Source organism: Megalops cyprinoides, chromosome 4 (assembly GCF_013368585.1).
Source record: "Megalops cyprinoides isolate fMegCyp1 chromosome 4, fMegCyp1.pri, whole genome shotgun sequence".
Lineage (NCBI taxonomy): Eukaryota > Metazoa > Chordata > Actinopteri > Elopiformes > Megalopidae > Megalops > Megalops cyprinoides.
Genome location: NC_050586.1, coordinates 13,384,039 through 13,396,361, shown reverse-complemented (window position 1 = coordinate 13,396,361; position 12,323 = coordinate 13,384,039).

Here is a 12,323-nt window from a genome sequence, read left to right as displayed (position 1 = left end):
AAGGATGACGAAAATCCAACAGCCTGTGAAACCATGGAAAATGCATAAAGCATTGTAGGCTGTACAGGGTAATTATCCGTTCTGTTTGGAAAGCATGGTCTACAAATACTGAACAAAAGGTATGAAAACAAAATACATCAAACATCCATTCCCTCAGGAAGCACAGCATAGTTAGCAATGACACTTGTCTATTTGGAGCCATGGCTAAGCTGACAGTCTGAGATTACTGGTGAGAAAATATGCCGTCGTTGCTGTTGTTGTCTCAAATATAAACTCAATAATTGCGTAATATCACAATTCTTGTTTTTAAAGTTACAGGTGGAGCACACGCTTCATTAACAGAGTTTAGTTTTAACAAGACCTTCTGTGTTAATGTGAAGTATGTTGAGCAAGATTCTAGCTGAACATCACTTTCAGCAGTACACAGTCTTACACCCGGTGCCCCCACTTCAATCTTATTGCCAAGTCTGACATTTTTGCATATGAATGTTGAAAGGATGAGAAATCTAGAAATGCATGCCTGAATTGAAATTTATAAATGGTACATTTATTTCCTCATTTTACCATTGATTATTAACTTGACATGCCACACACTTAAATTCAGGCTTGTTGAATAATTGTGCACTATGGCAATGTAAAAATAAACAATTTTATTGCTTTTAATGCTATGACAACACTGGCTTTTACTCTGCGCATTGTAAGGCTTAAAACAATTCCAAACGCAGAGCATCAAATGTAAATTGTAAAATTTACAGAGATGAAAACCAAAGTCAATATATCATGAGTTAAAAGCTGTAGTTTTCCAACTGCCATGCTTTAAAAATGATTTCAAAATTAGAATGGTCTTTGTTTTGTCATTTATCATTACAATAACCATAGCATATGAAATCGCTCCCTGGAAATCACTGTCTGTATCTTGTGGAATAAATATGCAACAGTGTACCTCTTCGTCACTGTACAACCATGAGAGCACTTTCACTCACCCTGTACCTACATTTGTGCACAAAGCTGGTTTTTTTAAACATGAATGAATTATAGCCATTTTCTATTAATGATATTCTAAACTCCTATATCTCTGCAAATCACAAACTACAAATATTAAAAAAAACCTGTTACACAACAAAAATGATAATCATCTAACACTGAAATATTAAAAAAAAAAAAAAACAAGTGACATTATTATGATTAAGCTGAGAACCATCTGCAAATTCAACTACAACTACATTTTTTTTATTCTGTCCACACAGTGAAAAATAAGGTTCCTAAATCATTTGTAAATCATTAGTTTGTAAGACTTCTGCATAAGAAACATTTATGAGGGTGATTTATTGTAGATTGAAAAAAAAATTGTTGAGTGGTATTAACATTAATGTTGTCATTACTCAACTTTTATTTGTTCACTCTGCGCTACCATAATTTCTCTGCAACAGAAAAGACAATATGACTCAAGTCTGACCTGCTGAGTAGAAGGCATACTGTGATTTTATTGTGTTTTAACAATGGATTGTGCATGTTGTCATCGTTCAGATGTCAAACAGGTTAACTATAGTTTAGGTTGTTGAGAGGATGGATGAATCATATTGATATAAAAAAAGCTGAAATAGAAAAGTGAAACATACAAAGGCCACAATCATTATCATTTTAATTCAGGAAGAAGAGGTCTGTGAAGCACATTTCTCACAGTATAATTCCCAGTGCAATGCAGGGAAAGCCAGTGTGCCTGCAATTCACATTTACCGTTTGGCATCACTAAGGAGAGGTACGCAGCCTATGTGTTTTTTGAGGATGGCTGCCAATGGGATAGAATGATTTCTTCATGCAGCGTCCAAAAGCCATATTCACTGTCGACAGCTCCTCAAAAATTGCACTGCAATTCTGCTGTGAGAGGCCTGTGGGCCACATTATGCTGTACGACAAGCACATAAAGAACTTCCTGGATCATGAGATATACTGCGTGTATGGCATATCTGATGGGGTTGTCTCACATTGAATTTTTATTCGTTTCATGTTTATAGGTTGGAATTTCCAGGGTTTATTTTGGACACTGAAAAATATCCCCCTGCATCATCAACTGGGGGAACCCATTCTAATATCCTGTGGGTCACCTGGTTGGGGCACTTTGTGGTAGCCTCATGCTGGCCCCTTATTCATGCTGACAGTACATTGGTGGACAGGAGCCTCCCATTGAGCTCACTCCTTTCCCCCACCACCAACCCTCCATATACCTAAGTCATATAAAGACATACAAAGATTCATAAAAACTGATCAATGGTGTTTGGTGGTGTAGACTCTAGGTTGCCGGAATGCAGGCAATGAAGACTTGAAATGTGTAATGTGTGAAATGTAAGGAGGGTATGCTATGCCAAGATGCCTACCCATGTATACGTGGTTAGGCATCTTGGCACAGGTTGCAGACTATACACTATACACATTTTTGACATAGTTGAAATCCTTCTTAAGAGCTGAAACAAGCTGCAAAGCTATTAGTCACCATGAACTGAAGTAGATTAGTAATGTTGAATCCAAACTCCCAGAAAGATGAACATACATCTGTGGTTTACACTGAGTGAAAGTCAACAATTCAAAGACGTACAAAGAGTTTTCAAGGCTTGATGTTTATTAAAACTGATCCACAACTGTTTGAAGTTTGTGTCTGAAAAATTGCTTTTCTTTCCAGTAAATCCATAAAATTATGCAGCTGAATGAATGGGAATGTATTCTGCAGAATACATTTACATAAAAAAGCAATATGTATGGTTACACAAGATTAACTGTGTTTAAGAATGGACGGGGACAACGGGTTCGTAATCATTTACCATTGCTGACTTTGAAAAGCACCATCTGATCTCCCTGGAGCTCTTTTTGTTATTGGCTTAAAGGATTGAATTCTCCTTACCTATCCATGTAACTCATACCCCTGAGTCCAGTGGTTGGCATAATTGCTCTTCACCAGACTCATGCACAATGTGCTTTTTGTGTAATGGAGACCAAACCTGTAAACTCACTATGCTAAGCAAAGTCCCACCAGAGCATTAAATACTTTCAGCATAGACTAACTTTGATTTACAGCGAAAACTTTGTATGATTCATCAGCCTACTCAGAATGACTTTCCAAGCATTGTGTAAAATAATTTACAATGAAATATTTTTGTAGCACCGGAGCATATAATTCTGTTTGCCTCTGACAGCCTGCTGTGCTTGCTCCTGTGTCCTTCTCTTCGTGTGTATGTGTGTGTAAAAAGCTGCAAATGTACACTGACAGCCTGCAAGCTTTGTCCAGTTGGAACTACATATCTTGGGTAATGCCTCAGAGCAAACCATTTCAAAAACATTTACTCACTTCATTATGTCAGTACGCTTGCAGTACAATGGTATTCATTGATCTTGCTTGCCTAAGCATATAGTAAACAATACATTTTGACATGGCAATGACAAGAAATGGGGGATATCTCATCTGCCCCCATCTCACAGTTATAGCTTTTTGAATTAGTCCATTTAGTTTGTATGCCCCCAGCTGCCCTTGTTCTTACCTTGGCTGGCAAGGGCAATTTCTCATTGGTAACTAGAGCATTTCTTTGCAGAGAAGGCCTGAGAATGCTTTACGTTGGACTGAGTGCCAGTAGGAGGCTGAAATAAATAGAACCACTCAAAACCACTCAGGCCTGTCCATTCAGACCAAGAGAGCTCTCTAGTGGAGAAGATGGACAAAGTCTTGGTTTTTACCTCAGCTGCCAATCATCTCAGTACTGCTTTACTGAAGGGGTCATTTTGCATGTTTAATGCTCTTACATTATTTATGTTTCTTCTTTGATGCCGTGTGGAGGCCTAGTGGCTTAGCTGAAGCATGATATGAAATAGTGATCCAGGAAATATCCTATTATGTGATGGTTGTGTACACTGAATATTAGCAGGACCAAATTCCTTGATTTTATGTTTGTGCTAAATGAAAAACTTCCATTTTCTTAAGCAGGTGAGCCATTCAGGTAGTACATATGACCATTAGTCTTATTGGTAATACAGGCTGGCCATGACTGGCCTGGTTATATTCTCTGAAAATTGTCTGTGATGTGCTGTGGTTTCCAAATATTTCAAAATCTGTTCTGTATTAGATGACCACCATTATCATCCATTGATATTAGGTTATAAGATCTTCAGTTCTCACAAACATAGTTTATAATTATAAATGTCCTTTGCCCTAGTTTATATGATTTTTATCATCAGTCAATATGAGTCAATTTAATATGAATAGGTAATGAGAAATGATAGTGAACAAACATGTTTGTATGGACTGTTACCATGGCATCAAAACACCTGGTTAGATCATCCCACAAAGGGGCTATCGCAGATAATATTTTTTCCTTGTAAAAATGATATGAATTTCCCCATTTGCATCATAAAATATCCATTGTTGCCTAACAGCGGGAAACAGAAACTCAAGAGACTCCTTCACATGGCCTTTGTGAAGTTCAAGGGCTTCATCATGTAACAGATCTGCAAAGGCCACCACATTCCAGCTTCATCATTGGTTCATCTACCAGCCAGCATTGTTTCTCTGGACTCTCATCATTAGTAGAGTGATGAAAAGCAACTGAAAAACAATGCAATATTTAATGTGGACAGATGCAAATAATTTCTTGACTACAGAACTTGCAGGCTCATTAACATTGAGAAATTCTCTTCTTTTTGGTGCATTTTCGTCACAGTCTGGGATTTTGATGAGTGATTAATGGCTCGTAAACCAAATAGTTGTGGTGGTTTTAAATCCATGGATGCTGCTGTTGTATCATTGGGTAAGGTAATAAAAAAAGAGTTTCATCTATAAAATAAATCAGTAAATAAGTATAATATTTGTACTGTGTAACTGTAACTGTAACTTGTAACTGTAACTCATGTGTGGATGAATGCTGATAAGATGACTTCACAATTGTACATAACTGTAACTCATGCATGGATGAATACTGATAAGATGACTTCACACCCTCTGTCCTCCTTTCTCATCACATATTTGCTGATTTGCCAACTTAAATTAATTGTGTTTCTGGACACAGGTTTGATGAATTCCTGCTTGCAGTGTAATATGTGAATTTTGTCTCCCCATCAAATGAAATGGAACAACTCCAGCTAACTTGTCCTTTGTGTTACTTTAAACCTGATCCAAACATCTTTTAATGGATCCGTGTTTGCATCATGAGACATTCAGCGCATTTTCAGATTTTTAGTGTCTGCGTTTGATGTGCCAAGGTGCTAGGTATTTGCCGTCTGGCCTTGTGCCTGGAGGTAGTGCCAATGAGACAACTCTGTTCTCGGTCCATGCATTGCACCTTCAAAGGCTCAACCTTTCTTCTGACTCCTATAAAAAGTCTCTTAGAGGATTCTTGGCATTTAGAAGTGCAGCTGTTGTCTTAGTTTAACAGTATGCTGTAGGCAGTACAAAAATGCTACTTTGGGTGCCTACACTTTTATTTTATACACCCAACTCCCAATTGTAGTCAGTTTGAAAAGCAAACAGCCATAAAATAAATGGCAGCAGGATATTAATAAAAAAATATGATAAAACATGTGACACATGTAACATCTCACACATTTCACTGGAATGTCTTGACATTATAATGACTCATAATGATATGAGAGGTTGTCTTTGAAAATAGAGATTATTCAGTAGGTTAGGTGTGTAAGGGAATCTAGTTGTGGTCATTTTTGATCAGAGGTTGGGTACACTACAAAGCAATGGTGTATCATATAGTTCAAAAGAGAGGACATGATACTTACAGATATAGGATAATACAGAAAAGCAATATCACATCAAGGCATTATTTGTCATGTGTGAGGAAAAACAATGATATACAGCTCAAAATAGGTCAAGTGTCCTTTGGATGGCTCTTCAACAGTTGCTCCTAGCTGAGGGCTGCTGAACAGTCACTCACTAATCATTTTTTGGAGAGCACAGCAAATTTCCTCAGCTGTGTTGAGAAAATAAACAGACCCAACGGTAGCTCGAGGCTACTCCTCCAAAAGTGAATGAGGCACAGAAAGTGGCTTGCTTTCTTTCTTTAAGCACTTTTTAATGGACTTGGCCATTACAAAGCATATACATGGTCAGTTTCCTCTAATTGTGTGCAGCTGTAGATAACATGTATTTATCTCCTTTGTAAATCATCAACTTCTATTTAAAGAGTTTTATTGGGCAGTCATTCACTGGCCATCGTGTGGCTTATTCTGACCATACTATGCTACTCCTTTGAGGGTTAATGAGTGGGTGTATTTGACTCCAGCTCCTGTTTGTGGCTGACCTATGTTGTTTTACTGGCTTCTGTTTGGGTTTTCTGCATGGGTAAGGGGATTGATAAACAATTCTCTCCTCATGTAGAGCTGTCTACTACATGGCAGGAGCTCAGATGAAAAGATGAAAATTTCAATGAATTAATCAGAAACATCACCACTGTAAAATAATCTCCCTTTCCATTGGCGAGGACATACAAAGTCTTTAAGCTCTTGTTCAGTATGAAACTTGATATTTAAAAAAAACAATGTAGACAGTACTATACTTGATACCATCTTTTCCTCTGCACACCTCTATCTCCCTGTCTGCAAGTTAACCACATTAACCACATGCATGAAGTCTGCCAACCAGGTCACCTGCTCTTGTATTCTCACCAGCAAGGAGTGGCCCATTTAATTTTGTCAGTATGAGCGATGCATCAGGACGTAGAGAACCAATCCCAGATTTCAGAGGCACAGGGGGAACTGACATTTCACTCATTGCCTCAGTTCTGACTGACTTTGTCCAGATTGTTCAGAGATATGTTTTAGAAATACGCCTTCAGTTACAAGCTGTCTTCATTCAACTGGAACTGTTTAGCAGACCACACTGTAAAACCACATGAGCCACATACCCCTTTTGTGCTCTCAAAAGCCAACATCTTAGATTATTTAACAAAGGGCAAATCTTCCACTTTGGCTGACTGACATTTCACACAAATAAAAGAGAAATCTCTTTTTGCCTTGTGTACAAAATAAAAAAAAATATCATAAACTCCTTGAAATCAAGGAACCAGAGATGAAGTAATATTCACCTGTTTTAGGGGGGGTTTATTTCATTTTTGTCATATCAATGGATACTGGACCTTAAAAAATAATAATGGAGAGTGTTAAAGTTAGTTAGTGTTAAAGTGTTTATATTGGCAGCTTCAATCTTTATGCTGGTAGGTCAAAACCTTTGAGAACACTTTTCCAATGTATACATGTCAGATCAAGATGAAAGATATACATAAAACAATCTAATGGAATATAATTTGAATTTTGAATTTGAATTTTAGCACTACTAGGGGATGCACTGTGCAGTACTGTTTATCAAAGTTCAGAAAGTTAAGGACTGCTGAAGTCAAAACACATATGCTGGGAAAAAATAGCATTCAGACATGTTTGAATGCTTGACAGGTGATGGGAACTTTCTCTGCACTGTTCTACAGAAACAAAATTCCTGATCTACCAAAGCTGACAGCCCAAGCTGGCTCAAGTGAAGAAATGTTTTTCATTGTTCAATCTCTTGAGGCCTGCTTTAAGTCAATCTCAAATGATGGCTCCCAGTGGCTGAAACAGTGGGACTACACATTCAGCATGGACTCCAGACAAATGTATCTCTATGGTAAAAATGATTTCCAGCCTGTGGGTCTGCTTAGGAGTATACCATCTGTGCAGTGGCATGAATAGCATATGCTCAGATGCTCACATTATTGCTATTTATCAAATTAGACCAATGCAGGAGTATAAAACAGATTTCTCAAACCCTCTGTAGTAATCAGTACTTTGCGTCATGGTGATTCATATTGCACATCTGTTACCTTTGCCATGGATATGTACATTGCTGATTTCAGAAACTCATTTTCTCATTTTTGAAGAATTTGGAACTTTCTGATATGATTGTTTGTAGAGTGTGAACACAAGTTGTTTGATCTGGTAAACATACTTCAGATGTAATAGAAACAACAGTCAACACATTGAATTATTACAGCATTTTTAGTTATTCCATATGAAATGAACATAAATTTTGATATGAAGATGATATTTGATATATTTTCTGATTTTATTGATTGTCCTGAAACTGTCATATATCTTATGTATATGCATCCTTTTGCTCGTGCGCCTACAAAAATCAAAGACAATTTTGGGGTGATGATAGCTAAAATTATACTGGCAAAACACATAATTTCAGACCAGTCTAAAAAGGCCATGTCCAATGTAGGGTTGATTTCAGACCAAATGCCCTCACTTCTATTGATAGAGCAATCAGGGATCTAACACTCAGATACATTCAACAATCCAGCATGCTTAATATATCTGCACAGCATTGCTAAGGTTGAGAAGCAACTCATTTATATTAATATTGATATTAAGAGGGAATGAACTACTGATGATTGTGTTCTCAGTTGATGTCCACTTTTTTGAATGCTTGAGAAAAACCTTATTGAGGAATTCAAGAGTTCAAGAGCCACAATGTGACCAGATCAGAAATTCAATGTTCCTTCACTTCAACAGGGCTTAGAAAAATAAAAATGGCAGGTGCCAATAGATCTCAGATAGTATCTGATTGTGATGTCACTTGATTTGTCCTAGTTTTTATTATAAACTGAATGAGGAAAAGCTACCCTTGACTTTTGCAATGTTGTTATGACAATGCATAATGATTTTGTTTAGGCTTTTTTTCAATCTATCCCATAGCTGAGCAGAAATTCTCACTTGAAAAGGATTACATGTCTTTCTTTGATGGGCAGTGTTTCTGTTGTTACAGCATAAGTCATTCAGGGTTTACAAGTAAAACTGGATCTCATTAATTCTGACCCAGACAAGGGATTTTTCATTCCTGGACTGAATGCTGTCAAAACCGCTTCCTTATGCTATGAATCGAAAAAACAAAAGTGACGACCTTTGGGGGTTATTTCAGACTTTGTTGTAGAATATCAATGTTTACAGTAAGTTTTTCTAAATGCTAAAGTCAGCTAATGTCAACTGTTTGGTCTTACACAGGTTTCGAGACAACTTATTTAACGCTGCACAAAAGAAAAAGTATGAATAAAGTAAACAATTACCATATTACTTTGTCTCCTCATGATATCAGCATCTTTTCAAACATTTGGCAGCAGCTTCTTCATGGAGCACCCATTGGCTCATCACACAAGAATTTAGGCCTCCTGGTGGTCCTTCTCTCCAGTGCTGTTATTGTGACAATGTTACATCATTTGTAGTGGACATAAAGTGGTCATTTACATACTTTTACATGCATTTCCATGCATTTAATTGGATTGTTTACTGAGATTATAGTTTTCCCCATCATGCTGTTTTCCCTTCTGTCCATGGCAAGAGGTACACTGCTATAAATCTGCTTGGTCACAGCAAATTTAGATGGCGAGATACCAGGCATTTAAAACTTATCCCTGATTGGGAAACAACTTACACATGATAGCGATGGTAAATCTATTCTTTGTATGAGCTATTTTTCAAAATAGTTGATGCAGTGTAAAATGTAAAACATTGCGTAACTTTGCCTGGGTTTTGACATCGACTTTTCATATCTGAGTTAGGGGGATGTAGCTATAGTGTTAAAAAAAGCAAAAACAAAAAATTACCGTAAGGCAGAAGTACAAGTCTATAATGAGGGGTACATGTGGATGATATGGCCTGGCTGGCCTGCCTGCTGTAATTTTTGCTCAGTGGGCACGGTTTACAAACAGCCCTCTGAAACATGTGGTCATGGTACGTTTGTGTATCGATTGATGATTACGTTGATAAGGGATCACAACAGTGTTTGTGTTTCAAGCGGACCAAAAAGAGCTGGGAGCGCAGCCCGCTTACTGTGGTTAAATGTAGCCTGATTAAAGTCTGCTGTCTTGTCAGGGCAGGCTTCTACCTTGAGAAGACCACTCTTGGGTATGTTGCTCCACACTAGAGCCTGCATCAACTATTTCACAATGTTTGACATGAAATGTACAGTAGGGGATGATACACATTCACCTGCAAACCTCAATAAAGCCAGGGGAGACAGTGGAGTGCTTGAGAATGAATGGTTAAATTTATGCAAAGAGCTGTAATTGGTCAATATAGTATTGGTATATTGTATCAAACACATGATAATTTGTGCCTTTTATGTGGATGCTGATAAGAAAATGCATTGCTGTAGTATTCAGTGGAAGGCATGAATTAAAAAAGTGTTCAAAACATGATTTAAAAAAAAAAAACATTATTTTGATAAACTTGTTATTGATTTGAAGGTTGGATCAAAATCTCTTCCCCTTCCTTTTGTATGGGGTGGAATATTGGCTGGCCAGACCTTTTGTCACCCAGAGAAATCAAAGTGGCTGAAAAGGGCACCTCCTCCCTTTTTCAGATAGAAATGCCATGCTGAATTTAGGGTTTTATCCGTGAAAAAACAAGATTGGGTTCCAAAGGGACTATGCAGAGTTTCTTGTTAACAGTGTCTTTGTTTAGCATGTTTAGAGCTATTATTTGTACAGTTTTCTGTGTCTGCCCTCTTTCCTGTTTGGAGACTGGTCTTTGGTCTGGCTTTTATTTTGTATGCTGCACTGTTCCTGAATGAATGCTGAATCCCGATCACCGTGCAGAATATGTTGATTGCAAGCATATGTAGACTTGCAAAGTTATTCAGAATTATTTCATGGCAAAGTGATAGGAACTCATTATTCAGGATAAGTTGAAACCAGGTTTACAGTAAATCTGTTTTACTTATAAAAATAAGCTATGTGCATGGCTCACCAAACTGTATGAGTATGAGGACAAAGCTGCATTTTTCAGTCATATGAGACTATTGATGCAGGAGGAGAGATGCAGAAATTTTCTTGGGGCTCAAATCATTATAAGTAAAGTAATTCATTGGTATTTAATATGCTCAAAGTTTGCCCCCTCTTTTATACTTCTGTTTCTTTCATAGGATGTTTGCGAAAGCAATCAGAACAAGAAAGGAAGAACCACAAATCAAAGCATGGTTTTCAGAAAAAAACATCTAATCACACAACAAAACAAAACAGATTAGCACAGCAAAGAATATAAACTGGCACTTCATACACTCTGTGGAGAATAAGGCCTTTTTACGTCAGTGACATTTACTTGCAGTGGACGCACCATCCAAATTTGAGTCATGCATGTTCTGCTTCCACGATTGACTGCAACCCATCAGCATAGCAAAGAAAGCATAGCTGTCAACTTGATTAACATAACCATGCACATCTCCAAGAATTTGTGATATGGTTGCTTACATTTGGCTGCTGTCCACCAAGCACACAAACTGGTACATGTCCAGTATGCAGATTAATGCTGCCTCGACAGCTCCTCTGGGCACCCATGGTCTGCTTTTGAAAGGAAGGCTTTGCATTAAACAAAAACAAGTCTGTATCAAAGGCTAGTGCTGCTATCCTCCATATTTCCATCAGTGCCTGCTGTTGTCATTGGCACCTCTCCTGTTTACATACTGAACTAGCTTTATAAAGCGTTACGAAGAGATATCATCAAGATAATATCGTTATTGTTGACAGTGTGAAGGAAAAACATCTCTCTGTATGGCAAGGAATCAGAAAAGTTAATGAATACAATAACTGCCTTTTAAATCGGACATAGCTGAGAAATTTTAATCTGGATTTCAATGGCCAAGGTTTTGACTAGGCTTTGCACCACATTCCGCTTTGTTATTTTGCCAAGTGCTGCATTTACATCAGTTAACTCTTCTCACTTCTTGCTTTTGAGAGTATTGTAAAAATGTATCATTAAGTACTTCTATGCAGCTCGAAAAATAAGAGAAGCTCCCGATAATTCTTAGAGTTTGCCACAAAAATGCTACTTCATGGAAAGGACACAGAAATCCATTTTGGTCAATTAGCTATGAAATGGTAGCAATAAGAGACCACTGACAATTGAAACAGAAATGCCACATGGAGTTAGTACTTCCATGCATGAATTGATTTTGTGGTAAACTCATCAGAATAAAGCTCTTGTGATCAGAAGAGAACCAAACCATGATACCATATATTCCTTTGGCTAATATATTACATTTATACTATATACACTTGAAGTATCAACAGCTGCAGTTTATCATGAACTATTCTCTAATTAGCAGTTACTATGTCATATACAATCTTATTTTTGGTTTACAAGAGGTTTGGCACCATCATCTGGGCATTCTTTCTAAATCATATGAAATGAGTAATATAGACAATGGTTAGCCACCTACCAACATCTTTAAATCTATTAGTTTTCATTTCTGGGGTCTGGCTGTTTAGGGGTATGTGTGTAGTTATTGCAGACATTCATTATGAATG